At 37.3% G+C, this 15,732-nt stretch overlaps 1 pseudogene; it reads left to right on the forward strand.

Annotated features, from left to right (window-relative positions):
- The window catches only part of LOC136152336 (elongation factor 1-beta pseudogene), a 47,246-nt pseudogene extending 32,386 nt beyond the window's left edge, over positions 1 to 14,860 (forward strand).
- The last annotated feature ends 872 nt before the right edge of the window (positions 14,861 to 15,732 follow it).

Consider the following 15,732-nt stretch of genomic DNA (forward strand, 5'->3'; position numbering starts at 1 on the left):
GTAAAAGTTTGAAAACAATATCAAAGTTGAAATGAATGTTTGCTGTCCAAAAAGCAAAATTAGACAAAACAATTGAATAGAAACTTACCTCGAAGTACAAAGCTAAAACATGACAATTAAAGGTTGATTCTGAAGTCAGACTGCTTGGGATCAAATTAGAGTTCTAGCACCTGCTCTTTGAGTAGTTAGAAAAGTTTCTTAACCGATAGTGCCTGCTTTCTCTCAAGTGAAAAACAGGGATGATAATATTGCTTACTTCAAAGGTTTCTTTCTTTGTTAATACAGGTACTGCTATTTGAACAGAGCTGGGTACCTAGGAAGTGCTACATGTAATGATGATGATAATGATGACAACGATGGTGACCTATACAATTTTCTGTCATTAGCACATTTTCTAAAAGCATCACTAGGCTAGCTTCTGTTTGTTTCTTTCATTGGGTTTCTTTGTGCATAAGCCAAAAGAGATAAGTAGCTGCTTGTTTTCTGACATGCCTTAGAAGATGAGACTTATTCCAGTGAAGCATTTTTTTTTTTTTTTTATTTTTCAGAACAGGTGAAATTCCCCAGCATGAGTCCTCCAGGGGAAAATTATAGTCTTAAAATTTAAGTAGAAAAAGACTTTTCAAGATATTAAAAGTACTAGGATAATGGCTAAACATTAAAATGATTGCAAAAAATAAAGCCATTTCTAATATGGTAATTGTTGTCTGAAATGAGTGCCAGTGAGAGGTCAGAGAAACCTATGTGTGTTCTACTATACATTACTAATTTGGTTACATGAGAATGGGAATATCCGCATCCATATTGTGCAAAGCGAACATACTGCAAATGTATTTCTATAGCTATGCTACCCATTTTACTGCTGCATATCTAATGAACAAAGGAATTCTGCTCCTTATTATTAGCCTGCAGGACTGGCATTTGCTTTACAAAGGAATTTCAGTACAGGCAAGGGGAGATCTCAGAATTTATCCACTCTTCTAATCAGCTCTTCTACTACTGCCACATGGATTTAAAAAATTACCCAACATAAAATCATAAGCCACACGTGTGCCTAGTCACACAGATATGTCTGACTCTTTGGGTCCCCATGAACTGAAGCCCACCAGACTCCTCTGTTCATGGGGTTCTCCAGGCAAGAATATTGGAGTGGGTTGCCATTTCTTTCTACTGAGGATCTCCCCGACCCAGGGGTCAAACCTGCATCTCTTACATCTCCTGAATTGGTGGGCTCTTTACCATCTGAGGCACCAGGGAATACTGCAGGCATGAGATATAAGATGGTTGATTAAGTTTTCTGATAAATGTATTTTGAAGAAGAAAACATTTCAAAACCATTTTGCTGTGTCCTAATGTTTCAAGCTCTTTACCCAAATACTCTCACTGTACAAGTTCTCTCCACTGGGATGCACTGGTTCAGGATATTTCAAAATATCATTTAAGAAGCACAGTCTTGTTTTTCTCTTATCTTACAAGCTTTAATTTCAAAGATCTTTGATAACAGATGCTAATAAAGTAGCTATTATCACAATTGGCTTATATGTTTATATATATTTAACACTAAGTATTAGAGAATATAATGATGATGGAACATACTATCATCATTATTTATTTTCCATTATGTTCTGGAGTGTCTATTGCCTTTAGGAAACATTGCTTGGCAAAAAGCACAATACTTTCTCACACCACTTTTGCTGTAGTTTTCTAGAAATGCCAAGTGCTGCAAGCCTCCTGGGGATGAAAATGGTTTTGCAAACATGGATGAGTGCTTCATTTGGTGGCTTTTCACTTAATAGTCCTCAACAGAGCCACTTCTGCACTGATTATTTCTGATGTTCTTCTATTTTGAAATGATCTCAGTATAAGATTTGTCATGGAAAAATCACAAAGACAAGGAAAATGTCTGTACCCATAATGCATTATTTAATAGCATTTTCTCTGAGGGACATGCCAATTATTTTTCCTTCAGGAATATTCTTCTCATAAAGAACTATTTTAGAAATGTAGATATATTTTTTACAAATAAATTATGATGGGGTTTCTATGCAGATGGTAAGTTACTTATATGAGAATCACTCTTTCAGATTTTGTAGAGATTTGGAAATCCTACTTGGAAGAGAAAATCAAAAGAATAGAACAGTATAGCCAGGATCACTCTAGTTAACTGGAAACTAAAGCAATTATCTTCTATGTGCATGTGTACTCAATTGTTTAGTCATGTCAGACTCTTTGTGATCCTGTGGATTGCAGCCCGCCAGGTTCCTCTGTCTATGGGTTTCTCCAGGCAAGAATACTGGAGTTGGGCTGTCAGTATCACCTCCATGGGATCTTCCAGACCCAGAGATCAGAACCCACATCTCCTGCATCTCCTGCATTACCAGACAGATGCTTTTGCCACTGAACCACCTGGTAAACACAGAGTACCTTATACTCAAAACTCTAGAGAACTTAACTAAAAATGATGTTTCGAGTTTCATTCAATGAGAAAGCCCTCACCTTTCCTTCAGCTCTTTCACTATATAGGCTTGACCTTACATATCACAGAAGAAATACAGACTTCAGGTAAATGAAACAAAATTAACACACGAATCTCTAGTGTGTCCAATTCCAATGATTTCTTGGACAACTAGCTTTTACTTCATTTTACCTCTCTGTAGATAAGAAAAATAATTATCAGTGATATATTAATAAAATAGCTTTAAAATCATGTATCTGACAGTTTAAGGTAAAGTTTATGCTATGTGAGTTCAAATTTTACTGCCTTTTTAATAATTTGTAAATCATGTTGACACCTTTAAGAAAAATGTCCATATTATCTAAGTCTACATTTTATTGCTTTATTATTTCTCTTATGTATTTTGGAAATGGAAATCTTTTGACCTTAAATAACCAAGTAATAAAATAAAGTAGTAAAAGAAATTGAAAAGCCATGCATCTGACTCTTTATTTCAAACCATTAAGATAAAAGTCAGAAAAAAATTGATGACTTAATTCATAACCAACAGAACAATGAAAAAAATCCCTCTTTATACTGAAGTGTATAGCTATATCAGTATGAATAAAAATGAGTATCTTCTGGTTGGTCAAGATAATGGGTAGTTATTGTTGTGATGATATTTTTGATAGCTTAACCCAGATAGCACTACCTTTCTTTGTCTGTTTTATGTGAGAAATTACTTGGTTATTTACTAAACTTATTTCCCCAAAGAATACTTATTATTCTAGGAATGCTACTTTACAAACACTGTATCATAAAGAAATATAGGAAAAAAGTGTCCTCTGTCTTTGAAATCTCAATAACATTTTAATGTTTAAAATGATTCGCTTTTTCTTGTATCAGTAGTAACACAAATACAGGCATACTTCAGAGATATTGTGGGTTTGGGTCCAGATCACTGTAATCAAATGAATATTGCATTAAGCAAGTCACACAAGTTTTGTGGTTTCCTGATACATATAAAAGTCACGTTTAAAAAAAAAGTCATGCTTATATACATTAAGTGTATAATAGTATTATGTATAAAAATATGCATACTTTAAAAATACTTTATTAATAAAAAATGCTAACCATCCTCTGAGCCTTTATAGAGTCTTAATATTTTTGCTGATGGAGGTCTTGCCTTAATGCTGATGGCTGCTGACTGATTAGGGTGGTGATTGTTGAAGGCTGAGATAGTCATGGAAATTTCTTAAAATAACATGACAGTGAAGTTTGCTACATCGACTGACTTCCTTTCATGAATGACTTCTCTGTAGTATGCAATGCTATTTGGTAGCATTTTACCCACAGTAGACCTTCTTTCAAAATTGGAAGCAACCCTCTTATGCCCTACTGCTTTATCAACTAGGTTTATCTAATATCCTATATCTTTTGTTGTCTTTTCAGCTATCTTCACAGCATCATCACCAGCAGTAGATCCATATCAAGAAACAACTATTTTTTTGTTCATGCATAAGAAGCAACCCATCATCCATTAAAGAGTAAACATTAGATTGTAGCAATTCAGTGACATCTTCAGGTTCCACTTCTCATTCCTGTTCTCTTGTTATTTCTACCACAACTGCGGTCACTTCTCCCACTGAAGTCTAGAACCCCTCAAAGTCATCCATGAGAGTTGGAATCAACTTCTTCCAAATTCCTGTTAATGTTGATATTTGACCTCTTCCAATGAATCACAAATGCACTTAATGGTATCTGGAATGGTAAATCCTTTCCAAAAGTTTATTCAATTTACTTTGCTCAGATTCATCAGAAGAATCAATAGTGTGTCTGTGTGTAACTGTTGTGTGTGTGTGTGTGTGTATCTATAGTGTGTGTGTGGTAAGTCGCTTCAGTCATTCCAACTCTTTGCAACCCTATGGACTGTAGCTCTCCAGGGTCCTCTGTCCATGGGATTTCCAGGCAAGAATACTGGAGTGGATTGCCATTTCCTTCCCCAGGGGGTCTTCCCGATCCAGGGATCGAACCCACATCTCTTACGTCTCCTGTGTTGGCAGGAAGGTTTTTTTTTTTTTTTTTTTAAACCAATAGTGCTATAGCCTTATAAAATTTACTTCTTAAATAATAAGACATAAAAGTCAAAATCACTTCTCGGTGCATGGCTGCAGAATGGACTTTGTGTTAGCAGATATGAAAACATTAATCTCATTGTACATTTCCATCTGAACTCTTGATGATCAGGTGCATTGTCAATGGGCTGTCATGTTTTGAAAGGAATCCTTTTATTCTGAGCAGTAGGTTTCGACAGGAAGCATAAAATACTCAACAAGCCATGTTGTAAATAAGTGTGCCACCATCCACAACTTATTATTTCATTAACAGAGGATAAGCAGAATAGATTCAGCATAATTCTTAAAGGCCTTGGGAGTTTCAAAATGGTAAATGAGCTGTGACTTCAACTCAAAGTCTCAAGTTGCATTAGTCCCAAACAAGAGAGTCATTCTGTCTTTTGAAGAGTTGAAGTTAGGCATTGGTCTTCTTCTTTAGCTATGAAAGTCCTAGATGTGGCATCTGATTCCAACAGAAGTTTCTTTCATCTACACGGAAAATCTGTTGCTTAGTATAACCACTTTCATTAATTATCTTAGCTAGATCTTCTGGATAACCTGCTACAGTTTCTCCATCAGCACTTGTTGCTTCACCTTTGACTCTTATGTTATGGACATGGCTTCTTTCAGGGAGACCACTTTCTCCCCTGCAAATTCATCAAAAAATCATTTGAATATTGAGCAACTTCCACAAAACAACTTTTCAACATGGGCAGAGGACACCAGGCACCCAGAAAGGCAGTCCAATCTTTTCAAAAGGAGGTAGGACAAAATATAAAAAACAGAAACAAAGGATTTAGGGATGGAGATCCATCCCAGGGAGGGTGTCGTGAAGGAGGAGACGTTTCCACACCATAGGAAACCCTCCAACAGGCAAGTCTGTGGGGAGCTTTGGAATCTCAGAGAGCAACAGAACTGGGGAAAAGAAAGAAACAACACAGAAAGCACACAACCACAACTACCAGAAGGTAAGCAGCTCAGACACTTGCAACCACCAGCAGCAAGTGGGGGCTGGGCTAGGAGGCGTGGGCTGCATCATTGGTCTTTAAGGTAGGGACTGGGCTTGAATGCCCTGCTGACAAACTGAGGGCGCTAATGTGACATAGCAACCCAAACTGTGGGGTTGCCAGAGAGACAAATAAATAAATAAATAAAAGGACCTCTCCCGCGAAACGCTCTAACGCCAGGCAGTGACCCCTGGCGCGTACACAGAACAAAGTCTTGTGCCCTATCAAGTACCAGAGGAGAAGCAGCTGGCTGCCATTTGGGGCCCTCCCTCCCCAGAGGCAGAGAAGCAGGTGTGCAATAGCCAGAAGTGGAAGGCAAGGGGCTGCTGCAATATCAGACCCAGAGGCTGCATCTTCCACCAAACCGTGAGCAGGCTGCCAGTTGCTAATCACATCTTCCTGGGATCCTAGATGGTTCACATTGGCCAGGAGTGTCACAGCCTGAGATCAGCTCCCCAGAGGAGACACATGGTACACCCAGGAAGCAGAGTGGCTGGGACCAGGAAGGTGAATAAGATGCACAGCTCACCTGGGAGAGTGTGCTCGCCAAGCATCCAGTCACCTGAGCCCTTGGACCTGGGAAGGGCACAAAACGCACAGGCCTCCTGGATCTGTGCTCTTGCGAAGCACCAGAGAACCCGAGCAGCTTAGAACTGGGAAGTGAACTAAACCCTGGGTCCACCTGGGACAGTGCTCTTGTGGAGCACCCTGGAGCCTGAGCAGTATGGACCTGGGAAGTACACGCCACCTTGGACCATGGCAATCCCAGTGTGGTCCATCCACTGCGAGCACTACCCACATATGCCAGGAGCAAGTGAGCCTAAATAAGTGGCCACCTTCACCCCCTCGTGTCAGTGGCAGAAATTCGACACTAAAGAAACTTGCAAACAGAGGAAGTCAAAATAAACAAAGAAGGGGGAACCATCCCAGAAGTGACAGGTGCAACAGATTAAAACCCTGCATTTAATACTGGAGACATTTGGGGGGCAACTATAGACCTTGAGAACAAGTTCAAGCTGGAACAAGGGACTATCTGACACTGATCTGACCCCACACTGCCCACAAAAACTCCAGAGAAATTCCAAGATATATGTTTACTATTATCACTTTTTAATTTTTTTGTATTTAATTCTTTCTTACCCCTTCAACTTTCATTTTTATACCCTACTATTACCTTTCTTTAAAAAAAACTCCTATTTTTAAAAAATGAATTCCATATGTATTTTTAATTTTTGTGATTGATTTTGTTTTACATTTTTATATTGTATTTTTGAAAGTCTAACCTGTATTCTAGGTTTTTAATCTTTGCTTTTTGATATCTGTTATCAATTTTGTACCTTTAAGAATCTCATCTTCAGTATCCACTTTCACTTGTGGGTTTGACTACTGGCTTGATTTCTCTCTCCTCTTTTGACCCTCCCTTTTCTCTTCCTGGTCACCTCTATTTCCCTCTTCCCTCTTCTCTTCTCCATGTAATTCTGTGAATCTCTCTGGGTGTTCCTGGCTGTGTAGAGTTGTTTCACCATTAACCTAGGGGTTTTGTCTTCTGAGCTGTATGGGTGAAGAAGTCTTGAGGCTACTGTAAGATACAACTGAAACCCAGAGGCAGAAGGCTCAATTCCAGAACTTTAGAATGTCAGAGAACTCCTGACTCCAGGGAACATTAATAGACAAGAGCCGATCCAAAAGTCTCCATACCTACACTGAAACCAAGTTCCACCAACTGAAGCTTGAAACCAAGCCCCAAGCCAAAAAGTTCCAGTGCAAGATGCAACAAACTTATTCTCCAGAAGAACAGGAACACAACCCTGAACATTAAAAGATGGGCTGCCAAAAGCCATACCAAACCCATAGACACCTCCAAATTCACTACTTCATTGCACTCCTGAGAGAAGAGATCCAGCTCCACCCACCAGAACACAGACACAAGCTCCCCTAACCTGGAAACCTTGACAAGTCACTGGTCCAACCCCACCCACAGGGAGCAGACTCCACAATTAAGAGAAACTATGACCTTCCAGCCTGCAGAAAGGGCACCCCAAACACAGCAATCTAAACAAAATGAAAAGGTAGAGAAATATTAAGCAGATGAAGAAACATGATAAAAACCTACCAAACCAAACAGAAAAGGAGATAAGGAGTCCACCTAAAAAAGAATTCAGAATAATGACAGAAAAGATTATTCAAAATCTTGAGGGAAAAAAAAAAATGGAGTTGTGTTAGATAAATAGACTAGAGACAAGGATTGAGAAGATGCAAGAAATGTTTAATAAGGACCTAGAGAAAATAAAGAAGAGTCAATCAAAAATGAACAATGCAATAACTGAGATTAAAAACACTCTGGAGGGAACCAAGAGTAGAATAACTGAAGCAGAAGAAAGGATAAGTGAGGTGGAAGATAGAATGGTGGAAATAAATGAAGCAGAGAGGAAAAAAGAAAAAAAAGAACTGAGTACAACCTCAGAGACATCTGGGACAAGGTTAAACGCCCCAATATTCAAATCATAGGTGTCTCAGAAGATGAAGAGAAAAAGAAAGGGCATGAGAAAATACTTGAGGAGATAATAGTCAAAAACTTCCTTAAAATGGAGAAGGAAATAGCCACCAAAGTCTCAGAAACCCAGAGAGTCCCAAGCAGGATAAATCCAAGGTGAAACACCACAAGACACATGTTAATCAAACTAACAAAAATTAAACACAAAGAGCAAATATTAAAAACAGCAAGGGAAAAGCAACAAATAACACACATAAGGATATCCATAAGGATAACAGCTGGTCTTTCAATAGAAACTCATCAGATCAGAAGGGAATGACAGTACAATCTTAAAGTGATTAAAGAGAAAAGCCTACAATCAGGATTACACTACTCAGGAAGATCTCATTCAGATATGAAGGAGAAATCAAAAGCTCTACAGACAAGCAAAAGCTGAGAAAATTCAGTACCACCAAACCAGCTCTTCAAGAAATGCTAAAGGATCTTCTTTAGACAGGAAACATAAAAAAGGTTTATAAAAATGAACCCAAAACAACAAAGTAAATGATAATGGGGTTCATACTTATCAATAATAACCTTAAATGTAAGTGGTTAAATGTTCCAACCAAAACACAAAGACTGGCCAGATAGATACAAAAACAAAACCCATATATATGCTGTCTATGAAACACCCACCTCAAACCTAGGGACACATACGGACTGAAAGTGAAGGGCTGGAAATGGAGACCAGAAGAAAGCAGGAGTGGTAATACTTGTATCAGATAAAATAGACTTTGAAAAAAAGACCATAATAAGAGATAAAGAAGGACCCTACATAATGATCAGGGGATCAATCCAACAAGAAGATACACCAATTACATATATATATATATATATATATATATATATATATATATATATATATATATATATATATATATATATACATATATATATGCACCCAACATAGGAGCACCTCAAAAATACATAACGCAAGGGGAAATTAACAGTAGCACAACAATAGTGGGGGGCTTTAACACCCCACTCACACCTATGGATAGATCAACCAAACAGCAAGAAAACATAAGCTGTAATGATACAATGGGCCAGTTTAGACCTAAGTGATATCTTCAGGGCATTTCATCCCTAAACAATGGATTTCACCTTTTTCTCAAGTGCACACAGGACATTCTCCAGGATAGATTACATCCTGGACCACAAATCTAGCCTTGGTAAATTTTTTAAAAATTGTAATCACTTCAAGCATCTTTTCTGATCACAATGAAGTAAGATTAGAGATCAAATACAGGGAAAAAGCTATGAAAAGCACAAACATGTGGAGGCTAAAAAAAACACACTTCTGAATAGCTGACAGACCACAGAATAACACAAAAAGGAAATCAAAATATGCGTGAAGACAAATGAAAATGAAACAACAACACAATACCTATGGGATTCAGTAAAAGCAGTGCTAAGAGGGAGGTTAATAGCAATACTAGCGTACCTCAAAAAACAAGAGAACCATCACATAAACAACCTAACTTCATGTCTAAAGGAACTAGGAAAAGATCAGAAAACCCCCAAAGTTAGCAGAAGGAACAAAAATCATAAAAATCAGAGCAGAAATAAAAGAAAAAGAAATGAAAGAGACTATGGCAAATAACAAAATGAAAAGTTGGTTCTTTGAGAAGATAAATGAAATAGACAAACTATTAGCCAGGCTCATCAAGAAAAGAAAAGAAAAGAAAAAAAAGGAGGAGAATCAAATCAGTAATATTAGAAATGGAAATGGAGAAATTACAACTAGAACACAGAAATACAAAAGGTCATAAGAGCATATGAGCAACTATATGTCAATAAAATGGACAACTTGAAAGAAATGGACAATTCTTAGAAAAGTATCACCCTCCAAAACTGAACCAGGAAGAAACAGAAAATCTGAACAGACCAATTACAAGCAGAAAAATCAAAACTGTAATAAAGAAATCTTCCAACCAACAAAAGCCCAGGGCCAGATGGTTTCACAGGTGAATTCTACCAAAAATTTAGAGACGAGCTAACACCTATCCTACTCAAACTCTTCACGGAAATTTCAGAGGAAGGTAAATTCCCTATGAGGCCACCATCGTGCTGATACCAAAACCAGACAAAATGCCACCAAAAAAAGAAAGCTACATGCCAATATCACTGATGGACCTAGACACAAAAATGCTCAACAAAATTCTAGCAAGCAGAATCCAACAGCATATTTTTAAGAGATCATACATCATGACCAAGTGGGATTTATTCCAGGGATGCAAGGCTTCTTCAATATTCACAAATCACTTAATGTGATACATCATATTAACAAATTGAAAGATAAAACCATATGAGTATCTCAAGAGATGCAGACAAAGCCTTTGACAAAATTCAATACTTATTTATTATAAAAACTCTCCAAAAAGCAGGCATAGAAGGAACTTACCTCAACATAATAAAAGTCATATATGGCAAAACCACAGCAGACATTATCCTCAATGGCAAAAATTTGAAAGTCTTTCCTCTTAAATTAGGAACAAGATAAGGGTGCCCACTCTTACCACTACTGTTCAGCATAGCTTTGGAAATTCTAGCCACAGCAATCAGAGAAGAATATGAAATAAAAGGAATCTAGATTGGAAAAGAAGAAGAAAAACTCTCACTGTTTGCACATGACATGATGTTCTACATTGAAAATCCTAAAGATACCACCAGAAAATTACTAGAGCTGAACAATGAATATAGTAAAGTTACAAGATATAAAATTAATACACAAAAATCCCTTGCATTCCTATACACCACAAATGAAAAAGCAGAAAGAGAAATTAAGGAAACAATCCTATTCACCATTACAATCAAAATAACAAAATAATTAGGAATGAATTTACCTAAAGAAACAAAGGCCTTATATAAAGAAAACTTTAAAACACTGATGAAAGAAATCAAAGATGACACAAATAGATGGAGAAATATATCATGTTCATGGATTGGAAGAATCAATATAGTGAAAATGAGTATATTATCCAAAGCAATCTATAGATTCAGCACAATCCCTATCACATTACCAATGGTATTTTTCACAGAACTAGAACAAATAATTTCACAATTTGTATAGAAACACAAAAAAACCTTGAATAGCCAAAAGCAATCTTGAGAAAGAAGAATGGAATTGGAGGAATCAACCTTCCTGACTTCAGACTATACCACAAAGCTACAGTCATCAAAACAGTATGGTACTGGCACAAAGACAGAAATATAGATCAATGGAATAAAACAGGAAATACAGAGGCAAATCCATGCACCTATGGACAGCTTATCATTGAGAAAAGAGGCAAAAATATACAGTGGAGAAAAGACAATCTCTTTAACAAGTATTGCTGGGAAAACTGGTCAACCACAAGTAAAAGACTGAAACGAGAACACTTTTTAACACCATACACAAAAATAATCTCAAAATGGATTAAAGATCTAAATGTAAGACCAGAAACTATAAAACTCTTAGGAGAAAACATAGGCAGAACACTCTGACATAAATCACAGCAAAATCCTCTATAACCTACCTCCCAGAGTAATGGAAATAAAAACAAAAATAAGCAAATAAGAGTCAATTAAACTTAAAAGCTTTTACACAACAAAGGAAACTATAAGCAAGGTGAAAAGGCAGGCTTCATAATGGGAGAAGATAATAGCAAATGAAACAATTGACAAGGAATCCATCTCCAAAATATATAAGCAGCTCATGCAGCTCAATACCAGAACAACGAACAACCCAATCAAAATTGGGCCAAAGGACTAAACAGATATTTCTCCAAAAAAGACATATAGATGGCTAATAAAGACATGAAAAGATGCTCAATATCACTCATTATTAGAGAAATGCAAATAAAAAACACAATGAAGTATCATTTCACTCCAGTCAGAATGGCTGTCCTCAAAAAGTATACAAACAATAAATTCTGGAGAGAGTATGGAGAAAAGGGAACCCTCTTACACTGTTGGTGGGAATGGAAACTAGTACAGTCATTATGGAGAACAGTGTGGAGATTCCTTAAAAATGTAGAAATAGAATTGTCATATGACCCAGCAATCCCACTGCTGGGCATACACACCAAGGAAACCAAAACTGAAAGAGGCACACCTACCACAATATTCACTGCAGCACTGTTTACAATAGCTAGGACATGGAAGCAACCTAGATGTCCATTGGCCGATGAATGGATAAGGAAGTTGTGGTACGTGTACACAATGGAATATTACTCAGTTATCAAAAGGAATGCATTTGAGTCAGTTCAAATGAAATGGATGAAACTGAAGCGTATAATATAATACAGAGTGAAGTAAGTCAGCAAGAGAAATACCAATACAATATGCTAACACATATATATGGAATTTAGAAAGATGGTAACAACAATCCTATATGCAGGGCAGCAAAAGAGACACAGATGTAAAGGACAGCAAAAAAGAAAAAAAAACAGACTTTTGGACTATGTGGAATAAGGCAAGGGTTGGAAGCTTTGAGAGAATAACATTGGAACATGTATATTACCATATGTAAAATAGATGAACAGTGCAAGTTCGATACATGAATCAGGGCACTCAAATTCGGTGCTTTGGGACAACCCAGAGGGATGGCGTGGGGAGGGAAAAGGAGGGAGATTCAGGATGGGGGGACAAATGCACACCTATGGCTGGTTCACATAGATGTGTGGCAAAAACCACCACAATATTATAAAGTAATTATCCTCCAATTAAAATAAATAAATTAATTTTTTTAAAAAACCCTCATGAACCAACCTATGCAAGCTTCAAACTTTTCTTCTGCAGCTTTGTCACTTCTCTCAGCCTTCACAAAACTGAAAAAGTTAGGACCTTCCTCTGGATTAGGCTTTGGATTATGGGAATGCTGTAGCTGGTTAGGTTTTCTATTTTTCATCAGCAATAAGCCTGTCTTGCTTTCTTACCATTAGTGTGTTCACTAGAGTAGCACTTTTAATTTTCTTCAAGAACTTTCCTTTGCATTCATTACTTGACTAACAGTTTGGCACAAGGGGTCAAGTTTTCAGCATAACTCAGCTTTCAACATGCCTTCGTCTCAAAGCTTATTCATCACTAGCTTTGGATTTAAATTGAGAGACAGCAACATTTTCTTTCACCGGAGCACTCAGAGGCCATCGTTGGATTATTCATTGGCTTAGATGCGAAGAACAGGCTCATTGGAAAAGACCCTGATGCTGGTAAAGATTGAAGGTGGGAGGAGAAGGGGACAACAGAGGATGAGATGGTTGGATGGCATCACTGATTCAATGGACATGAGTCTGAGTAAACTCTGGGAGTTGGTGATTGACAAGGAGGCCTGGCGTGCTGCAGTCCATGGGGTCGCAAAGTGTAGGACACGACTGAGAGACTGAACTGAACTGAATTGAACTGAACTAATACCAATATTACTGTGTCTCGGGAAATAGGGAGGCCTGAAAAAAAAGGAGAGAGACAGGGAACAGCCAGCTAGTGATGCAGTCAGAACACATATAAATCTTATCAATCGAGTTCTTCTTAAATAGGAGTCATTGGTGATGCCCCTAAACAATTACAATAATAGTATCAAGGATCACTGAAAACAGATCACCATACATATATTATAATAATGAAAAAGTTTGCAATATTGTGAGGATAACCAAAATGCAACACAGAGTTGAAGTGAGCAAATGCTTTTGGAAAAGTGCTGCCAATACTTTCTCAACACAAGGTTGCCACAAACCTTCAATCTGTAAAACTGTGATTATTTGTGATGTGCAATAGAGTGCAATAAAGTGAAGTAAGCCTGTATTGAAAAAATCCTATTTTACAGAAATCCAACAAGAAGCTGAAGTAATATGCAAGAATGTGTCAAAAACACTGTAAGGGAAAAAAATGACAATAAAAAATGCAGGAACCTTTATCCAATAAATTCTTAGAATTTTAACAGAAGGCTTTGTTTTTGGCACTCACACATTATTTCAACAATTACTACTGTCTGCTAATCCTTGCTTACTAAAATTGGTAAGGACAAAAATGATGCCCATTCCTGTGAAAATATAGTTGACCCTTAAACAACATGGGTTTGAACTGCATGAGTTCACTTATACATGGGATTTTTTTTTTCCAATAAATACATACTACAGTACTATACAAGCCAAGGATGGGTGAATCCAAGGGTATAAAACCACAAATATGGAGGTTAGTGCCGTTAACCTCCACATTGTTCAAGAGTCACCTGCCACATCAAATCTTATGAGAAGGAAAAGGCCAGCCTGCCAGGAGTGAAGAAAGTTTTGGGCAAGTATGGCCCTGCTAATGTGGAAGACACCACAGAAAGTGGAGCTACAGATGGTAAAGATGATGATGACATTGATCTCTTTGGATCTGATGAGGAGGAAGAAAGTGAAGAAGCCAAGAGGCTAAGAGAAGAACGCCTTGCCCAGTATGAGTCAAAGAAAGCCAAAAAACCAGCACTTGTCACCAAGTCTTCCATCTTATTAGACGTGAAACCTTGGGATGATGAGACCGATATGGCAAAACTAGAGGAGTGCGTCAGAAGCATTCAAGCAGACGGCTTGGTCTGGGGCTCTTCTAAACTAATTCTGGTTGGGTATGGCATTAAAAAACTTCAAATACAGTGTATAGTTGAAGACGACAAAGTTGGGACAGACATGCTGGAGGAGCAGATCGCTGCTTTCGATGAGTGTGTACAGTCTATGGATGTGGCTGCATTCAACAAGATCTAAAATCCATCATGGATCAGTGCCCTTAAATAAAAGTTTGAAAGGCAAAAAAAAAAAAAAAAGAGTCACCTGTAATCAGTTAAGTTCAAAAGTATGATACCTTTGTAAATATTAATTATTACATATTAAATCAAATGAAAAGTAAAACTAATCCTAAGAAATATCCCCTTAAAATATAAAAATACCTCACCCAAATCTATTTCTGCTCTGTGCTCTTATTCCTCAAACTTGGCTCCCTGTACAAGTCTAATCTATGCTCAAGCTTATTAAAGCATATCAAAGTTTTCTGAGTTTAAAGATGAAACTTATCCTGTTACTCAAGCTTTTCTTACTAACATGCCTGGCTTCAAAAGTAAGCAGACCCCAAAGGAAAACCTTGTCAGAGAAAGATTCTTCAGGCCTACCTACTCCCTTCCAAATTCATTTCATTGGAGTAAACAAGCCACAAAAGAAATGTCCCGTTCTTAAAATATTGCTAGTTTTGGAGTCAGACCATAGGGTATTATTGATATTCAGACAGAGTTGCAGTCAGATTTCACCTGTGTTGGTTTCCACTACTACCTCTATTATATGCTATTCTTCTCAAGCTTGTTAATAGAGGAAAATTTGAACTACTCAACCACTGAGCAGACGAAACTCCTAAGCTCAATATATTTTTATCTTCTATGCATTTATGGTCCAAGATTGGCCTTTAATTTAAAATTAAAAGAATAAAATAGGCAAAGCATCAAAATATGCATTGCAACTCAGTTTAGGGTTTATTCTAGAAAACCAAGGAGATTGTCACTTAAGAGAGAACTTTAGCCTCTCAACAAATCAAAATTAATTTCCTCTGACTAGTTCCTTAACTGAAATGAAAGAAAATCTGGATCATTTCTTGAGCATACCGAAGTAACTAGCAAATTGATTCAATCATCCATGAGATATT

Source organism: Muntiacus reevesi, chromosome 21, assembly GCF_963930625.1.
Source record: "Muntiacus reevesi chromosome 21, mMunRee1.1, whole genome shotgun sequence".
Lineage (NCBI taxonomy): Eukaryota > Metazoa > Chordata > Mammalia > Artiodactyla > Cervidae > Muntiacus > Muntiacus reevesi.